Here is a 20946-nt window from a genome sequence, read left to right on the forward strand (position 1 = left end):
GAATCTATCAAGATTTCAAGCTTCCTGTGATTACAAAACAGTAGCAAAGACAACCATGAGGAAAACCTTATCTGGCTAACAATTTTTCCAGTCCATCTTTTAATTAGTTTTTAAGAAATTTCTGACCTCATAGAGTAAGCTGCATTGTATTAATATTCTAGTCTTCTGGGTCTGTGACAAGCAAGAAGAAATTCATGACCATAAAACCCCAAAATAAAACAAAACAGGGAGAAGCTTATAAAACTAAATATGGAACTCAGCTCTAACAGCTGAATGGAGAAAGGAATTAGAATAATTTAAAAGTCACAAGTGGATGGTAAAGTGTAAAGAAATGGAAACTTACAGACTATTTAAAACCTGGAAATGCTGACTGTTCAGAAACAACACAGATGGATCAAGAGCGGTGAACAGCCAGAGAGGATTGTAGACGGATCTGCATTGTCTTAGCAGCTCCCTGTGCCACCTGTTTCTGAGGACAGTTGGACAACTAGATACGGAACCAGGCTAATGCTGGCGGCAGATCCAATGATGGCCACTGGCCTAACGGTAGGTCCTTCCTTTGAGTTTGCAGTGATGAACTATGCCCCATGTCTGATGACTCTTACTGATTTGGGCACCCTGATGCCCCATTGTGTGGTGGTAGTGGGCTTCCCTGGTGGCTCAGATGGTAAAGAATCTGCCTGCAGTCCAGGAGACTGAATTCTATCCCTGGGTTGGGAAGATCCCCTGGAGAAGAGAATGGCTACCGCTTGTATGGTGGTACCCGTAAGAGGTCAATGAAAATGCTTGAAATGATGAGTCCATGAGTAGTCACAGTAGATACATCTCTGGAGAGTGGATTCAATGTCACTGAATCCAGGGTTGCCATGCCTCAGAGGAAAACAAGATTTTCACATTGCCAGCAGGGGAAGCTTGGTCAAATGTGGCTGTGAAATAGCATCCTTGAATTCTGCAGGCCTCCAGGGTTGAGGCACATGGATGGGCAGTGGAGTAGGGATGAGGAAAGCCCTTGCCATCATTGCCTGTGTCTTATGTGTCCTGATCACTGCAAAGATGACCAGAGAGCTGGATGGCCTTTGGAGTCAGGGTGACTCCAACATGACCAGAAGGGCTTGTCAGATACACTCAGTGATGGCTTACATCAGAGATTATAATGGCCTGGTCACTCGAGTAGGGAGGCATATTCCCTGCCACCTGGTCCTGAACCCCTGTACTCCCTTGTCATATTTTGTTGATCTCAAAACCACCTTTCTGAGTGAGAGAGCCACACTGCTAGCAGGGACCACTAGGCTCAGGGTGACCAGGGTTTGCTGGCAGCTGTGCTGATGTCCTCTTCCAGTTCATCCATGATGGTAGCAAAGGCTTTAAAGATGGCATTCGTGGATCCAGCCAGAGTGGTAATTCTCTCAGCATAATTCCCTTTGGAGATGTTGATATGTACATTACTCTCCCCACACATCTTCTTAACTGATTCTCTGTTCATTCTGAGATACTGCCACCATCCTTTCCACGCTTAAGGAGCTGTCTGGTGAACGTGACATTCAGTCCACTTGCAGTCATACCCTCTATCCACCTGAAGGGCCCCTGTTGCTTTCTTGATAACCCCTATCATTCCTTCTCTGGCATTCTGCCCTCCCCATTTCCACCCACCTCCCTTTTCTTCTCCAACCTGCAGTTTTTGGCTTTGACTAATACCAGTGACCAGTGTCAGAGAAGGCAATGGCACCCCACTCCAGTACTCTTGCCTGGAAAATCCCATGGACGGAGGAGCCTGGAAGGCTGCATTCCGTGGGATCTCAAGAGTCAGACACGACTGAGCAACTTCACTTTCACTTTTCACTTTCATGCATTGGAGAAGGAAATGGAAACCCACTCCAGTGTGCTTGCCTGGAGAATCCCAGGAACGGGGGAGCCTGGTGGGCTGCCGGTCTCACAGTCGGAGACGACTGAAGTGACTTAGCAGCAGCAGCAGTGACCAGTGACTTGACTATTTCAAGTCCAGCTCCTCGGAATACCACTGGCCCCAGAGACAGGTGTTATTACAGGAGTCATACTAAGAACTAAGCATAAAAGGAAAACAACTGATGTATGTGATTATGTTTAAACGAAGAATGTTTGTTCAACAGTAGACCCCATTAAGAAAGAGAAAAAACAAGCCAAAGAGCAAGAGAATACATTTGCAGCTCCTGTACCCAATAAAATACTTTTATCTAGAATAGATAAAGAACTCCTATCCATTAAGAGAGAAGTAGAAACTCCATTGAGAAATGAGCAGAAAGCTTGAACATGAGCAGCACAAAAGAAGATATACAAATGACCAGTAAACATAACGAAATGTGCTCAACCTCCTTACTAAACAGAGAAATGCAAATTCAAAGCTCCACTGTCCATTGAGTAGATGGCAGAAATGAAAACATCTGCTAGTGAGCAACTGGAACTCTTGTACCCTGGTGGTAGGCATGTCAGCGGGTCCTCTTTCCCTCAGTTTGGCAAAGACTTTGACATTCTCTGTTAAAGTTGAAGATACTTACACCACCTGCCCCTCAGATATGTAGCATATAATTCCATTTATATAGCGTTCAAAAACACACGGAACAAATCTCAAGTTTAGGTATATATACTAGGTGGCAAAACAGTGAACACGGCAAGGAAGTTATTACCATAAAGTCAGGGCAGTGGTTCTTTCTCGAGAGAAAGGAGGAAATCCTGATGGATTAGGAGTGCGCAGGGGTCTAGTGGAGGTATTGGCAGTGATCTGCTTGTTGATCAGGGTGGTAGCTGGAGGAGTGTTTGGTCTACAGTAATTCATTGTGCTGCGTGCTTGTGCTTCATGTACTTTTCCATATGTATACCATATCTCACTGTAAGAAAGTTTTTTGAAAAAACTTTCTCAAAGCATTCTCTGAAAAGCATTGGTTAATGAGGATTTAATATATTTTACTCACAAAAAGAGTTCCATGGTCATATACATCTCAGCACTGGAATGAATGAAAACAATCAGGACTTTAGTATACCGAGGTACATTGTGAAATTCCAAGAGGAATCAGGAGTATCTAGTAATTTATATGACCACAGAACCCTTTTCCTAAGGGAGATTTTACAGAGCGTATACTTAGGAAAAATAGATGAAAAAAAGTCACAGAAGAAGTTTCAGTTTCACGAATCAGTTGATCTGATCCAACCAAGGGCTTCAGGAGCTTTGTGCAAAGCGTGAAACACAAAATAGCAAACAAATGAAGTTTTAGGTGGTGCTGAACTGGAGGCTCTCAGTGTTCCTAAAATCCTCATAATTTCAGGTGTCTACTCAACTGATCCCAAACACTGAATAGTGAAGGGCCAGCCTGCCCCTCTCCTCTGTGACAGGGTGTACTCTAGTTTTCCTAATCACCGTGAGGTACCTGTGTGTCTGTGGCTGGATGGACCACCTGGTGTTGGCTCACGTTTGGTTGTTCTAGGTTCGTGTCCTTCACAGCTGTTTATAAGCAAAATAATTCAGATGGAGTCCAACCTCTGCCCCAGTGCTGGTGCAACAACTCTGCTCTAACTGGGCCACTGAGTCAGTTAGCTTTCACTGTATAACAAACCTCCCCACAGCCTAGTGGCTTAAAAATAGCCACCACAATTTTGTAATCTGGAAATCTGGACTGGGCTCAAATGGATGAGCTTTCTGCTGGTCTCAACTAGGTGTCACTCCGATGTGTTTACAGGTGGCCACTGGGTCAGCTAGGATGCTGGCTGGCTGTTAGCTGAGGCAGCCATTTAAGTTCCAGCTATGGATTTCTCTTATCTTTCATCAGACAGCCCCAGATGGGTTTATTCACGTTGCAGCTATAACAAGAGTCCTAAGAATAGCAAGAAAGGGAGAGCTCCAGTGTGCACGTGCTTTTCAAATCTTTGCTTGCATCACATTTGTGTTTATGCTGTGGATCAGACAATCACACAGCCAAGTCTAAAGTCTAAGTAGAAGGAGACTCCCCAAGGGTATGGATATAGAGAGACTTGAACAAATTGGGAGCCATTGCTGCATCAGTCTGCCAAAGGTGCTTTGGGCGTCAGAGCCATTCATTATCAAAACTATCTCTAAAACTGCACTGATTTATGGTACTTCTGATACCAGTCAAATTCACTGCTGAGATGTTTTTTTAAAAGCAACCGTGTTCATCAGCCTTTCAAAGAAGTGATCCAAGTAAGAAAGGTTGATTAAGATAGAGATCGATTACCTTTTCAAAGATATGATGAAATGTAAACAGTTTCCCCTAAGTATACAAGATGGTTGTTCAAGGAGAAATTTAATTACAACCCAAGGAACAGATGGATTCTCACATATACAGCTTATCATTAGATTGCATTCGGTACAAAAACGATGACGTTTCCTTTAGTTTCACTGGTTTTTGTTTAACAAAATCTATTCCTTGGCTTTTTTCAACATGACTCTGTTGCAGACTTCAAATTATAATCTAAGGCTGCACATATTAACCCTGTCTGTTGAAAGAAAAGAAGTGGGGTTATGTGGGGCAATAACGAACAGGCAGAGTAGGTCCAAGCCAGCTTTCTATTGTCCTCAAGCATTGATAGTGGATGACCGTGGCCATGCTGAGCTGGGAAAGGATAACATCTCTAAGTCACAACAGTACTGGGGGCAGAGGGAGGGTAATTTCTCTCGGGAAATGACAAGGTTCATCAGGTGACTCCAGATGGAATTACCAGTCTTGATTACATTTGACCACCTGAGGCCACCATCTTGTACTCACTTTGTACTATTGAGACCACAAGAAAGGTTTGTCACCAAAAACTTTAAACTCTCAGTTTCTGTCTTCCATGGCATAGATCTATGTCTTTGCTTCAGATGACATTGAAGTCTATAGATAATTTTGAATGTGATGAAGTCATAGTTTCTAAGCTTTTTGTTAAGTTGAAATGATGATGATCGAGAGTAGCAGCTCTGGCTGAATTCTTGACAAGAATTATATCATTAAATCTTTAGAATGCCCTCCTATCTCTATTTGACACCAGGAGATTAACTGACTTGTGCAAGGACCCACAAGTTGTAAATTGTGGTGACAGGATTTGAACCCAGGTCTACTCAGACCCTAAAGTTCTGCTTTTAACTAGTCAGCCACATCACCCCTCTTTTGAGCATTTGCTAGGTAATATGCCTGAGCCGCCTCCTCCTCCTCATCTATACTTCTGTTGAACATGTGCTCTTTGTAGTGTATCCAGAGCTGTGCTGGTAATGGGGTATAAAAATGCCTCTTGCACAATAGAATGGGATGGACAACCTTGGGAAAAACAACCTTATAAATAACTTTCTATAGTTGGTGGTCTTGATGGAGAGGGAAAGCAGAAATTATAAGAACCTTGTCAGTTGACAGACCTGCTTGTAGTTAGAGGTTTCATGTTGTCCGTCTCCCTCAACAGATCCCTCAGAAAGTGACAGCAAGCAGCACAATGGAACCATTTGACAGCTAGCACATCTTCACCACCACGTCCACCCTGATGCTTTAATGCTTGATGAAACTGCATGAAGTTAGGAAACCTGCAAGAGACCAGGGAACGTGCTGGATAGCTCACAGCTGTAACTTTCAGACACCAAATAATTAAGAAATGATCTTTCATATTTATATATAGTTTTTTCTGTCTTATGCCAGTTAAAGGCACAGACTCAGGAAACAGACTGCTTGGGATCAACCACAGATCTGCCATTTTCCTAGCTGTATGACCTTGAACAAATTATTAGACCTCTCTGAGCCTCAGTTTCCTCAGCCAGAAGAAGGAAATCATAATAGTATTCTTTGCAAAAGAATGCAAAACATGTGATGCCTTGGCATACAGCAAGTGCTGTTTAAATGTTAGCTATTAATACTGTTACTCTGTTAAACAGCTTGAATCAGGCATAGGTTTTCACGTTTTATTTTAACAATTTAAAAGGTCATTAAATTATTTTTATATTCTTGGTGGCAGCCAATTTATTATTTTATTTGGAAAGATTCATTTAGCATCCAGTGGTTGTATGCTAAGTATATCTTGGAATAAGTTTGTCACTTAGATATTGATTTATGTACATTATTGTTGCTTTTAGTGAATCAACCATTTATGTCATCTGTCCACTTTTCTTTGGAAGGTTCCTCTTTTAATTAGAAAGTTAATATTTATTGATGCCTTACAATGTGTTACTGTTCTAAACCCTTAGCAGTCATTACCTATTTTAATATTCATCATCACCCAATGAAGTTATTATTATTATGATATTTGAGATGCAAAAATAGAGGCAGAGGTGCAATAATGTGTCTACCAGGATCTTGTAAGTGCTGTAGCCAGGGTTCAGAACCATGCAGGGAGACCCCAGAACTCAGTTTCTTAATCATTCTGATCTATTCGTTTTTCCTGTAGTATTTACTTATAAGAGCTTTTTATATAGGGATATTAATTTTTAATATGTATCGTACATTTTCCCAAGTCTGTCCTTCTACTTTTTTACTTTCCTTCTGGTGGTATTTGCTGTACAGAAATTTAAAAATCTTGTGGATGCACTTTTCTATATGAATTTTTCAGCTTGATTGAGGTTTAATTGAGAAATAGAATTATAATTAAAGTGTGCAAAGTGATGATTTGATATACATATACTTTCCTGGTGACTCAGACAGTAAAGAATCTGTCTGCAATGTAAGAGACCTGAGTTCACTCCCTGGGTCAGGAAGATCCCCTGGAGGAGGGCATGGTAACCCATTGCAGTATTCTTGCCTGGAGAATCCCATAGACAGAGGAGCCCGGTGGGCTAGAGTCTATGGGGTCGCAAAAGAGTTGGACATGACTGAGTGACTAACACTTTTTTTCATACATTGTGAAAGGATTCTGACCATTGAGTTAATTAACATGTGCATCACCTCACATATTTACCTTATCTTTGGTGTGAACACTTAAGTTCTACTCTCAGCAAATTTCAGTTATACAATATTCACTATTGTCAACTAGTCACCATGTTATACCTTAGATCTTTAGAGCTTATTCATCTTATAACTGATGGTTCTATACAGTTTAGAAATATTTAATATGGTCAAATATTTCATGCTTTTTCTATTAGTAGATTTTGTCTCTGATGTCATTTTCAGATGTTTCCTATCTAAAGGATATTAAAAATATTCATTCTATATTTTCTTCTAGATAGAACTTCAAAATTGCCTGTATTAACAAAATATATGTGCTTAGGCCCCAACTCAGACCTGTTGAATCAGAATTTGTGCAGTGAGAACTAGATGTTTATGCTTTTAAAAAGACACACAAAATTACAACCAAGAGGACTGGCAAACGCAGACATTTAACTCTTTTTATTTCCTCAAACACATGAAATTGACTGAAGAAATAATAAATCAGGAATATATCCTCAAAATCAATTCCAGATGGGTTAAGAAGTTAGTTGTAAAATGCCAAACTTAACTTTTAGAACAACACATAAGAGAATATCTGTATTAGAGTTCACCAGAGAAATGGAACCGATAGGATGTGTGTATATGTATAGATTGGTGTATATACCTTACTGGTGTATGTGTGTGAATTCATGATACATATATATGTATATGTGTGCATATATATATATGAGAGAGAGATTGATTTAGTTATTTAGCTATTTTAAGGAACTGACTGACAACATTGTAGGGGTGGGACTGGAAAGTCTAAAATCCCCAGGGCAGGCCAGCAGGGTGGAAATTCTGGCAAGAGTTGCTGTTAACAGTCTTGAGTCTGAAGGCAGTTTGGAGAACAAATTCCTTCTTCCTTGAGGAAGCTCAGTCCTTTCTCTGAAGGCTTTCAGCTGATTGAATAAGGCCCCTACACACTATGGATGGTAACCTTCTTTATCAAAGTCTACTGATATAAATGTTAAATCACATTTGTAAAATGTCTTCACAGCAATGTCTAGACTGGTATTTGACCAAATAACTGGGCACCATAGCCTAGCCAAGTTGAAAAATTAACCATCACAATAGCTTTATGGCCCTGCAGTAGGGAAGGATTTTTAAATACACACAGATACAGAGGCAGAGGCCTTGGTAAATGGTTAGAACGGGGGGAAATGTATTTTCCTACCTGTGCCTTTCTTCCCCTCATATGAGATGCCCCCAAGCAGACTAGAATCCATATTAGATAATATGCCTCTTTGTATTATTACAATTTGCTTCCTTGCCAGAGAACTCTTTTCCTTCTTTCACTTCTGTGGTTCCAGACAAACACCAGGAAACACAGTACAAGAATATAAAAAGAGTGTTTTAATTTAGGTTCCATAAACCTAGATATTAGCTGTGGTCCCACAGTATCCCAAGCCAAAATACCAAACACTGATGGATTTATTGTTGCCCTAATTTAAAACAAGCCTGATTTATTTTTAAAAGTGGAACCTCAAAACAGAACTCAGCAGACATGATATGGAATGTATTATATGCCTAACCAGAAAACAAAACACTGCTCGGTACAGTGGACTTGAAAATTATCTTGCTATTAATAGATCTCCTGGATGGCTGTGATCGCTTGGATTTGACATGTTCAGGTTTTGGCAGCTGCTGAGGACTGAAAACAAGACGTTCCATACATTATTGCTTAATAAAGAAACTAGGCCATGAAGTAGCCCTTTGGTAATTTTTAAAAAAGATTTTGAAGAGCCCAATTCCATCTTTAATAAGTCCTCGTCGCCAAGCATGTTGCTCAGCAGTCTGATGAGCACATTCATCCAAAACTGTGTGAAATGAGAGCAACTCGGGGCGCCCTGTTGCTGTCGTCTCTCCGTCTGGGATGGATGCCTCAAATGCTGTACACCCACGACAGATATTTGCTGAATCGTGACACGTCCCTCTCTTTCCCTTTATATTTTGAGGACCTGACACCGAGGTAATGATTCACAGGTTTAGGTTGAGGACCTCTGAAGAATGTATCTGTTGGACAGAGAACACCATTTTCAAGAGTATAAGGTAACACTGATCTGTTCTGCTAGGCTCAAAATATTTTTAAGTGTTTAATTGGAAAATATTTCTGCCCACTGGTCTCTTGGAAAATAAGGTTAAAAAAAGAAAGATTACAAACAAACCAAAAAACCAAACAAGGAGAAGAAGCTGTAGAGGATTTTAGTTTTTTTTTTTTTTTTATTGTGTGTGTGCTTAGTCACTCAGTCATGTCCAACTCTTTGTGACCCCATGGTCTGTGGCCTGCCAGGCTCCTTTGTCCACAGGATTCTCCAGGCAAGAATACTGGAGTGGGTTACCATTTCCTACTCCAGGGGATCTTCCCGACCCAGGGATTGAACTCATGTCTCTTGCATCTTCTGCAATGGCCGGCAGATTCTTTACCACTGTGCCACCTGGGAATCCCTTTTTGAGTGTAAGAAAATAGTTCTTTTAGATTGGATTCCTCAGTAGTAGACTCTGAGATGAAGGTTCATAAAAAGCAGTAAGGAAATGGAACTGGAAAGAGAAGAATTGCAAGGAGGAGTCATACTTCAAGTGAAGTCCCTGGAGGGTAACCCGGACTCAGTCCTGGTCTGGGGATAGTGTAAATCCTAACCAGGGGACAAGGGAGCTGGAGTAGTTGTAGACCACCCACCTTGCTGTCTTGCTAATCACTGGATCAGAAGTCACTGCACTGTAGATTCCCAGGCACTTCTGGATCTACTTCCATAGACAAAGTAGGTTCCTGAAGCCTGAGGACTTTCCTACAACAAACAGTTGCAGGTCCCAGCTGGAGGGGGTTGGGAGTGACAGATGTGCATGAAGATGGTGAAGGCCTCTAAGGGGATGTGTGCAGACCTCTGACAGCATCTGCCTCACTATTCCATGAGGAGTAGTTTGTCAGGGTCTCTCCACAAATTCAGAGCAGGCCCAAGGATGAAGGGAAGAAGGGGTATGATGTCCATGATGTAAGGTTTGCAGCAAGTCACCACATTTTCTCTGGTGTCCTTACCTCCTGGTTGAGTCAATAGGAAAGAGATTAAAGAGGAATTTGGTTTGGAGATGAACAAACTCCGTGATCCTTTCCACCAATAGATCCCAAAGCCTGGGAGGTGGTGGACAGCGAGCAAGTCTGAAGAATAGACAGAAAATCAGTCCTGTAGGGCAGTGGTCCCCAACCTTTTCTGTACCAGGGACCAATTTCATAGAAGACAATTTTCCCATGGATCAGGAGTGAGGGGATGGTTACTAGATGATTCAAGCACATTACATTTATCATGCACTTTATTTCTAATCTCATATGCTGCCACTGATCTGACAGAAGGTACTGGTCCATGGCCTGGAGGTTGGGGACCCCTGCTGAAAGGGATACTTGAGTCAAAGACAGGAAAATTGTCTCAAGTCAGGGCTTCACTGGGGAGAGGAAGAAGAAGGGGATAGGGAAACAGCTGGCACTGAAATAACCATTCTGTGATTGTATCGCAATTATAAAGCTCTATTGAACAGCATATGTAATAATGCAATAGATGAGTTATTTAAGTAATACATACTGCGGAGAAGGCAATGGCACCCCACTCCAGTACTCTTGCCTGGAAAATCCCATGGATGGAGGAGCCTGGTGGGCTGCAGTCCATGGGGTTGCTAAGAGTTGGACACAACTGAGCGACTTCACTTTCACTTTTCACTTTCACGCATTGGAGAAGGAAATGGCAACCCATTCCAGTGTTCTTGCCTGGAGAATCCCAGGGACAGGGGAGCCTGGTGGGCTGCCGTCTATGGGGTCACACAGAGTTGGACGTAACTGAAGGGACTTAGCAGCAGCAGCAGCAATACATACTGAATGCACTATCCACATTGCAAATACTCAATAGCCACATGGGGTTAGCAGCTACTGTATTAGAAAGCGTAGCTCTAGAACATTCCATCATCATAGAGAGTTCTGTTAGACAGTGCTGGCCTAGAGCTTACTCAGTGAATCAATGGTCAAGATGTATTGGGCACCATTCTCATTTCAGACTCTTATTTTCTTCCTTCCCATAGTCAGCTTATAAAATTTGCCCCTAAGACTTCGCTGAACAATTTGGATGACAATCATAATAAAGATAATTTTAAAATTTGATGTCTGGAGTTACCTTTGTTAAATGACTTTTGCCTCTATGGGTCTAACCCGAATTTTTAGCAGTTACATGTTAATTCAGATTTAGTATATGCTGAGCCGTTATAACAACCCAACAGCCATGTTCATTTTCGTCTTGGGTTGCAGCTTTCCCTGATCTTATCATTTGTGTATCATTTTAATCTTTACATGGAAAAGGAAGAAAACATGATCTTAAGAGGCAAGAGGCAAGAAGTCGCACCAGAGTAGAAAAAGGGGTAGAAGCTAACTTACTCACTCTATCTTTGGTTTACATTTTCTCATGACCAGGGCTGGGCAGTTCTGCTTAGCTGCTGGGACAAATTCTTCCCAGACTCAGTGACCCACTCTGATTTGGGTGGAGTATTTCCAACAGTGTGGGATCTGCTGCTGCTTCCACTGCTATCCAGGAGCATTTTTCTTTTTGGTGCAGATTGCTTCCTGGGCCACCATCAGAAGCCCACGTTTGAGGAGATCCTGTGTTATAATTGCTCACCCTTTTCCCCAGAATTGAATTCCAGAGTATCTTAATTGGGGTACCCCCGAAGAAAACCCTCACACAGAGATTCAAGTACAAGTACTTTGTTTATGGGGTAACTGCAGGAAACACCAGTAGGGGAGTGGTGGGAAAGAGGAAGGAAAAAGAAGGAGGCCTACTAGGATATACTACCCAGCAAGTCTCCCCATGGGAGCTCTGGGAGCCAAGGCTTCAGAATCATCCATGAAGGGTGAGAAAACTGGGGTATTCATCCAGCATAGTCTCATGAGGAGTGGGTTGAGGGATGCTGGAGGAGAGGCAGTTCAGGGCCTATTGCATGCACGAGCTGAGAATGCCCTCAGACAAAGAAATACAGATCCAGACATTAGGGTTGATGTGCAGGGAAATGACAGTGTGGAAGGATATGGGGGGGGGGGACATCTACAGAGTCTCCTGCACACTTATTTTTATTTTTACATGGACAAAATATACCTGAGACTCCTAGAGTCCAGCTCATCCACATCCACAGAGGGCTGATGTACTGCCACAGAGGAGATAATGAATCACTGCCAATGGAGAAACAAAAGGATCTCTAATGGGCAAATTGACCTCTGGTCAGAACATCCCAGACAGTGGAGAGTGAGGACAGAGCCTTTGGTCTTGAATGCCTCTGGACTGAAAGAGCAGGGAGGCAGCTTTCCCGCTTTCACACTTAAGACAAGGAACAACTTCTTTTAACCACTTGTCAGAGGATACATGAGCAGCTCTTGCATTCTTGAATTTCTGAGAGAGACTTACCAAGCGCTTTCTGCTGAGGCTGATGAAGCCAAGCTGGGGCATCTGCGTGCCAGGAATATATGGTTGCATATGTGCCACTGTTTATCTGTTTGCAAAATATGCCATATGTTGACAGCCTGACATATGTTGAGCTATAAGCAAGATTAGTCAGAGAGAAAGAAGAGCCAGAGTGTAAGAAAGAGAGGGAGAAGGAGAAACAGGGAAACGAATACAAACCCTAGTGACTTTGGCAAGATGGTGAATTCCTCGACCATGAGTGATGTGTCTCGATCACGTTTAATCCCCAGTGCCTACAGGTACCTAGTAGATGCTTAGTTTGTGCATCCAGAGGATGAAAAGAACACATGCAAAGTGCCTAGAACCACGTCTTCTATCATGTATGATGCATGGTAAGTGTAGATTGAATTAATGCACGAGAGGATGCTTAGAGCTATAAAGACTTGCAGTTTCTCTCACTCTTTTACACAGTACAACTGATCCTTGGATGTTGGAGCTGGTGCCTGTGTCCCAAGGAGTTATCCTACATCCTGTCTGCTGCACTGCTCTGGTGTCTGGACCCTGTGTGTTCCTGTGCAGCTGTCCCCGGTGTCCCTGGGCTTCTCACTGCAAGCCAAAGCCCTGTGCAACTGGGAAGTTTACGGACTGGTGACATACAAGATGCTAAAACTCCTGGAAGAAAACAAAGAGAAAAGGCTTCATGACATTGGATTTGGCAATGATTTCTTGGACATAACACCACAAGCACAGGCAGCAAAAGCAAAAATGGACAGCCTGGACAGCGTGAAACTTCAGAAGTGTCATTCATCAAAGGACATAACCAACAAAGTGAAAAGGCAACCTGCAGAATAAGAGAAAACAGTGCAAATCATATATTTGATAAGGGGTTAATATTCAGAATATATAAAGAACTCCTACAACTCAAAAAAGGTCAAATATCCCAATTAGAAAATGGGTGAAGAACTTGAATAGACATTTCTCCAAAGATGATATACAGACAGCCAGCAAGCATATGAAAAGGTGCTCAGCATCACTAATCATCAGAGCAATTGCAAATCTAAATCACAGTGAGATATCCCCTCACACCCAATAGGATAGCTGCTATCTAAAAACCAGAAAGTACAGATGGTGCTGGGGAGGTGGAGAAGTTGGAACGCTTGTGCACTGTTAGTGGGAATGTAAAACAATGTAACCACTATGGAAAACATGGTAGAGGGTCTTCCAAAAATTAAAAATAGAACCACTATATGATCCAGAAATTGCACTTGTAAATGTATGACCAAAAGAATGGAAACCAGAGTCTCAAAGAGATAGCCACATCCAGTGCTCTCCATTCCTAAGTGAAAAAACTGAATCCAGAGGTCTCATGGGCCAATGAATAGAAAGTCAGGATGAGATCATCCAAATTACTGACTCCAGCCCCAGTTTTCCTTTTGTGCTTGGCTTCCGTTTCTCACAGGCCCTAGACCAGCCCACCTGCATCCTATCTTGTGTCTTGTCTTCTCCCATCCAGCCTCCAGGCCCTCGGGCTCCCGCACCCCTGATGCATACTGTGCTCTAGCTGAGCTCCTGCCTCCTCTCTTCCCCAGACATGACCTTGCCTTCATTTCCTCTGGGCCTTTGTCTCCTTTGTTTCCTTCCCTTCTAATGTATCAAAATTCCAACCATCTTCTGGGTCAATCCAAACAGCACTTCAGCATGCAGCCTTCCCTAGAATACCAGGCTGGAAGGAATTTCTCCATCATCTGTATTTCTATGACACTCTGTAGTCCAGACCATCCATTAGTTCTGCCTTATATGATGGTTTATGCTAGTTTTTCTCTATAAATTACAGTCCACTTGCATACAGACATCTTTAGAAGTTTCAAGATGGTAATAATTGTTACTGTTCAGTTGCTGTGTCACGTCTGACTCTTTGCAACCCCCTGGGCTGCAGGATACCAGGCTTCCCTGTCCTTCACTATCTCCTGGAGTTTGCTCAAACTTATGTCCGTTGAGTTGGTGATGCCATCCAACCATCTCATCCTGTCATCCCCTTCTCCTGCTTTCAATGTTTCCCAATATCAGGGTCTTTTCCAGTGAGTCAGCTCTTTGCATCAGGTGGCCAAAGTATTGGAGCCTCAGCATTGGTACTTTCAATGAATACTCAGGATTGATTTCCTTTAGGATTGACTGGTTTAATCTCCTTGCGGTCCAAGGGACTGTCAAGACTCTGCTCCAGCACCACAATTTGAAAGCATCAATTCTTTGGTGCTCAGCCTTCTTTATGACCTAACTCTCACATTCATGCATGACTGCTGGAAAAATCATAGCTTTGACTATACAGACCTTTGTTGGCAAAATGATGTCTTTGCTTTTGAATATGCTGTGTAGGTTTGTCATAGCTTTTCTTCCAAGGAGCAAGTGTCTTTTAATTTCATGGCTGCAGTCACTGTCTGCAGTGATTTTTGGAGCCCAGGAAAATAAAATCTATCATTGCTTCCACTTTTTCCCCATCTATTTGCCATGAAGTGTTGGGACCAGATGCCATGATCTTAGTTTTTTCACTTTGAGTGTTTTTTTTTTTAATTTAAATTTATTTATTTTAATACAGGAAGCTTGGGGCTGGTGCACTGGGATGATCTTAGTTTTTTGAATGTTGAATTTTAAGCCAGCTTTTCCATTCTCCTCTTCACCCTCATCAAGAGGCTCTTTAATTACTCTTCTCTTTCTGCCATTAGGGTGGTGTCATCTGCATATCTGAGGTTGTTGATACTTCTCCTGGCAATCTTGATTCCAGCTTGTGATTCATCCAGCCTGGCATTTCGCCTGATGTACTCTGCATATAAGTTAAATAAGCAGGGTGACAAAATACAGCCTTGACATACTCCTTTCCCAATTTTGAACTAGTCCATTGTTCCATGTCCGGTTCCAACTGTTGCTTCTTGACCTGCATACAGGGTTCTCAGGAGACAGGTAAGGTGATCTGGTATTCCCATTTCTTTAAGAATTTTTCCACAGTTTGTTATGATCCACATAGTTAAAGGCTTTAACATAGTCAGTGAAGCATAAGTAGGTGTTTTTCTGGCATTCCCTTGCTTTTTCTATGATCGAATGGATGCTGGCAATTTGGTCTCTGATTCCTCTGCCTTTTCTAAATCCAGCTTGTACATCTGGAAGTTCTTGGCTCATGTACTGCTAAAGCCTAGCTTGAAGAATATTGAGCATTATCTTGCTAGCATGTGAAATGAGTGCAATTGTACACTAGTTTGAACATTCTTTGACACTGCCTTTCTTTAGAATGAAAACTGACATATTCCAGTCCTGTGGCCACTGCTGAGTTTTCCAAATTTGCTGGCATACTGAGTGCAGCATTTCAACAGTGTCATCTTTTAGGATTTTAAGTAGCTCAGCTGGAATTCCATCACTTCCACTAGCTTTGTTCATAGTGATACTTCCTAAGGCCTGTTGGACTTCACCCTCCAGGATGTCTGGCTCTAGGTCAGTGACCACACCATCATGGTTATCTGGGTCATTAAGACCTTTTTTGTAGAGTTTTGTGTGTTCTTGCCACCTCTTCTTTATCTCTTCTGCTTCTGTTAGGTTCTTCTGTTAGGTTTCTGTCCTTTGTTGTGCCATCCTTGAATGAAATGTTCCCTTGGTATCTCCAATTTTCTTGAAGAGATCTCAGTCTTTCCCATTCTATTGTTTTCCTCTATTTCTTTGCATTGCTCACTTAAGAAGGGTTTCTTATCTCTCCTTGCTCTTCTCTGGAACTCTGCAATCAGTTGGGTATCTTTTCCTTTCTCCTTTGCCTTTTGCTTCTCTTCTCTTAGCTATTTGTAAGGCCTCCTCAGACAACCACAGCATTGCCTTCTTGAATTTCTTTTTCTTTGGTCACTGCCTCCTGTACAGTGTTATGAACCTCTGTCCATAGTTTTTCAGGCCCTCTGTCTCCCAGATCTAATCCTTTGAATCTATTCATTACCTCTACTCTGTAATCATAAGGGGTTTCATTTAGGTCATACCTGAATGGCCTAGTGGTTTTCCCTACTTTCTTCAATTTAAGCCTGAATTTTGCAATAAGGAGCTGATAATCTGAGCCACAGTCAGCTCCCAGTCTTGTTTTTGCTGACTGTATAGAGCTTCTTCATCTTCAGCTGCAAAGGATATAATCAATCTTATTTCAGTATTGACCATCTGCTGATGTCCACATGTAGTCATCTTTTGTGTTGTTGAAAAGGGTGTTTGCTATGACCAGTGCTGCTATGACCAGTGCATTCTCTTGGCAAAGCTTTGTTAGCCTTTACCTGTTTCATTTTGTACTCCAAGGCCAAACTTGCCCGTTACTCCAGGTGTTTCTTGACTTCCTCCTTTTGCATTCCAGTCCCCTATGAAGAAAAGGACATGTTTTTTGGTGTTAGTCCTACAAGGTCTTGTAAGGTTTTCATAAGGTTCAGCTTCTTTGGCATCAGTGGTTGGGGCATAGACTTGGATGACTGTGATGTTGAACGGTTTGCCTTGGAAACAAAATAATCAGTAGGAATTATTGAGTGTTTATGTTAAGCCCCACATGAATTGCCTCATGTACTTTTCCCAGTAACTCTATGAAGAAAATACCATCATTAGTCTCACTGTACACATGAGGATCCTAAAACACAGAGAAGTTAAGAAACTTCCCTGAGATAACACAGCTGGGGAGTCAGTCTGAGTTGCTGATGCCATACAAGCTATTATCCATAATGCTACACTTCCTTCTAAGGACTGTCTGAGGATTTGCATTTATTTCACTGTTAGCAAATGCAGAAAAGGTAATTTTTTAAAAAAGAAGTTCAGTGTTCAAATTTATAAGAACAGTTGTCCTGCCAGAAAGAAATCAAAAATGAAGCATAAAATAAAATGTTAGTAGCTCAGATTTTCTTCAGTAAATAGTTAAATGAGCTTCATCAGATTATTTAAAATTTTAACATTCTCCTCTCTCCGTCTAAAGAGTAATGTGTAAGTCCTTATCCTCGCTGCATAAATGATTTTATGAAGTGTCATGTTATTTATGAAACCTTTATAATCTAAGGGAGACAGAGAAAAAACATGAGTCTGTTAGTTGGCTTAAATTTTGCGAGACCTCTTATGGCCTCAGAAGGCGAGAAATCAGCTCAGAAGTCTGTCACTCTTGGGTGGATGTAGGCTTATTATGCTTTATTTTTTATCACTTCAAGTTGAACATAGCCAGCTACAACAGTGTCAGTTCTGTGGGAGCCTAAAGCTTAGTATAGGACTCCTTTCCTCCCCAAACTCCTAATCCACCAGCTCACTGAAGAGATTTTAAGTGCAAGGCTATATAGGCAACCACTCCTCAAAGCCCAGCCTCGTAAAGCATTTGGCCTGAAAGAAAAGAAACTCAAGGAGTTAGATGCCAGTTGGCCAGAGTTACTATTATATTTTTCTTGAAGGAATGGCGAAGTGGTGGGTTGGAAGTGGGATACAGCCTTGGGTTTACCTGAGAGGCTGTGTGGTGAAGTTCTAAAGCAGGGTACCATCCAGCCATTTAATAGTTTGATGATACTTCCTTAGCTCTCCAGACTCTTGACCTTGCAGTTTCCTCCTGTGTCAAATGGGGAGAATGATACTCATCTTATTAGGACTGAATAGCACAGTTCAGCTTCCCAAACTTGAGCCGTGAGCATATATCACTGTATCAGTCAGGGCAACTTGGAGGAAGGTTTAGTAAAAGGATCTGTTACAAAAGCATGGGCAAGGTTCAAAGAAAGCAGCTAAGGGACAGTGCAAGGACCCAGGACTGGCAGTTGTGGGGAGCTCTGATCATGCCAGGCTTGAAGAAGGCAAGAGAGGCAAACATGGGCTTTACTGGGGAGTGTTTAGAAAAGGCTACAAGACTGGGGCTCAGGCAGCCGGCAGCAACACCCAAGGGAGAGCAAGCAGGAGACTGAAGCAGTCACCAGCCTCACTCTTCTCCACCGCCCCCCATCTCCTGCTGGGACTCCCCATTGGCTGAACCCAGCTAGAAGCAAGGGAGCCCACCAGCCTTCCGGGAGGAGGACTGAGGAGAATGGGTGGATGGGGCACAGCAAATGGAACCCCAGCTGCTCACCGCCTCTATTAGCATTTTTCCCATTTCTCTTTTCAGCACAACCCTCTTTCCCCCTTTAACAGAACCCCCTTAGTAACTGAAATACAGTTACTTTAAAAAGGTGACTTTTACATTTCATCCTAAGCAGAGATACCTGTGAAATCCCAGATTGGATGTGCTGGGCTTTTCTCTGTAACATATACGTTGGGGAGCTCTGCCGCAGTTCAGTACTTGAAATACGGTAAAGACTCAGTAAAGTCGCAGATGAGTGTGCAGTGGAGCACACTGTGCACATTGAAACTAGCTTTTACAAACATATATTACTATTAACAATGTACTCTTTTTCCCAATATATTTTCTAATTGAAGATGGCTATTTATAGAAAAGATGATAGAATTTTGTATATACTTTTTATAAATGGCCCACGTTAATGAATTTGATTGTGGCCCATTGGTTTTTCATTAGATTCTTTTGGTTTCTCAGGGCAAACAAGTAAATTATCTGGGAATGTTGATAAGTTTTTCCACTTTTTGCTGTTTAAGGTCTTACCATAGTGGCTAGAACCTACAGGGCAGTGTTCAATGACCGTGAATAATACATGGTGATATCAGGACTTCTTTGTTTCTTCCTTGCTATAATGAAATGCTTCTAATTCTTGTGTTGCTTGTTTGGTAAGGTTAGACATGATGTTGGCTGTTGGCTTATGAGAGAGATTCTTTATCTTGTTAAGGAAGTGTCTGTATAGTCTTAGTTGGCTAAGGATTATTATTAATATCAAGAATGGGCATTATGTCTTAAGAAATACTTCTTAGATGTCTGTTGAGACTTTAGAATCCTAGAATAAATTCTGCTGGATTAAGATGTTTAATTCTTTTAGTATATTGTTCTACAATTTTTTTTCTAGAAGAGTTCCATCTTGGTGGGACTAAAGGAGGGTTTATATGCCTAAAATAATTTTCTGGATTTTGAGGAACTAAATAAAGTGCATACAATTAAAATTTTTTCTGATAAAAATATGTAAAATTGTATATTATTCATATAATGATATTTAAAATAATATTGTATGAGAAGTATTATACTTGTAGGCTCCAAACAAAATGGGTGCATTCCCCAATAGTCTGTAGGTCACTGAGTCTCCCTTTACCTCCAGTACTTTAGCAGTTTCTCGAAGGATATAGAGGCTGAAAAGTTGGAAGATTCTGGGTATTCAGTATGAATACCCAGCTGAATATTCAAGGTAGAATTCCTAGCAGAGATGAACTGAGCCTTTGCAGATCTGCCCCTGTTTCTGAAACTAGACCCAACATAAGACTTTGTCTTTACTTAGGGTAGGTAAATTTAGCCCAGTATGAGCAGCACAACTAACTAAACAAGTGAGAAGCCAAAATACAAGAAAGTTAAGCATATGTCGTAACATATGTGGGATGGGGGAACACTCTAGACTTGTAATCTGCATAAATCCTGGCCACCCTGATGTCCATCTCAGCTCAGTGCTACATCCGCAAGAAACAACACTCCAGCAACACAAAATAACTAAAAAGCTATTTAAATTTTTTGTGTCATATCAACAAAACGTAAAGAAGGACTCACATTTGTAGCACATAGCCATCTTCTTCCCTTATCTTTCTCCCCAAAACTCCATTTCCTTTCAGCCCAAAATTTGCTCCTCTTTTTCCCAGCATCTCTCTCCCAGTATCTCTCTCCCAGTGTCTCCAACTCAGTCTGACTTGGCCTTTGTCCTCCCTCCTCTTCTAGATCCATTCTTTTCTTTGCCCTTCTCATTGTGAAGCAGTTAAGTTCTTTTCGGTTCCGTGCCTCACCCATTGCCCAGATCTGCACATTAAGGCCCAAGAACTATCAGGCAAAGGCAAACCTTTAGTGGGCAGGATTTTCATTGTGTTTTGTTTTCCTCTCACACACGCAGAGACCAAATTCCCAAGCATTTCCCCAAAGCTCTGCTTTCCTGGGGCTTTCATTTTCCTCTCCCAGTGAATGGTTCACCATGTTCTAATCTAATCTCCCTACCCCCACTAATTTGATGACAGAACTAATAAACAACAAAGATGTCAAGAGCAGGGAGACAGAGAGACCTGGGTAGCCCAGGACCTGGGAAAGGAACTCTGTGAGTAATGGAGGGTTGGGTCTGTTGGCAAAATTATGGTCACAAAAAGTGCCATCTCTTCTATTTGGCCTGGTTCCTCTGAAGCTGAAGTTTCCCCAAAAGTATTATTAAGGCCTCAAGAAAGAGGTACAGGAAGAACAAGGCAGCATTAAGCTGTCTTTCTGTTTCTTAAAGCTGGAGGGTTTTCCACGGCTGAGATGCCAGGAGATAGAGGAGGAGGGTCGGCCCTCCCAGCCTGGGGCAGTCCGGCCCTTGCCCTCTGCCACCAGCTCCGTCTCTAAAGCCCAGACACCCCCTCCAGCAGAGTGACGAGCCTATTTTTAAAAGACCAGGCATACTCTGAATGAATAATGACTTCTCTTTTTCTCTACCCAGTGCCAATCAGTGACTCATCAACCATTTTCTAAATGACTATGTTTT

The 20946-nt window shown here is 41.9% G+C and overlaps 1 pseudogene; it reads right to left on the reverse strand.

Moving 5' to 3' along the window:
- Positions 1-773: 773 nt before the first annotated feature.
- Positions 774-1560, reverse strand: LOC113887562 (annotated as a pseudogene).
- Between the last annotated feature and the right edge of the window lie 19386 nt (positions 1561-20946).

Source organism: Bos indicus x Bos taurus, chromosome X (assembly GCF_003369695.1).
Source record: "Bos indicus x Bos taurus breed Angus x Brahman F1 hybrid chromosome X, Bos_hybrid_MaternalHap_v2.0, whole genome shotgun sequence".
Taxonomy (NCBI): domain Eukaryota; kingdom Metazoa; phylum Chordata; class Mammalia; order Artiodactyla; family Bovidae; genus Bos; species Bos indicus x Bos taurus.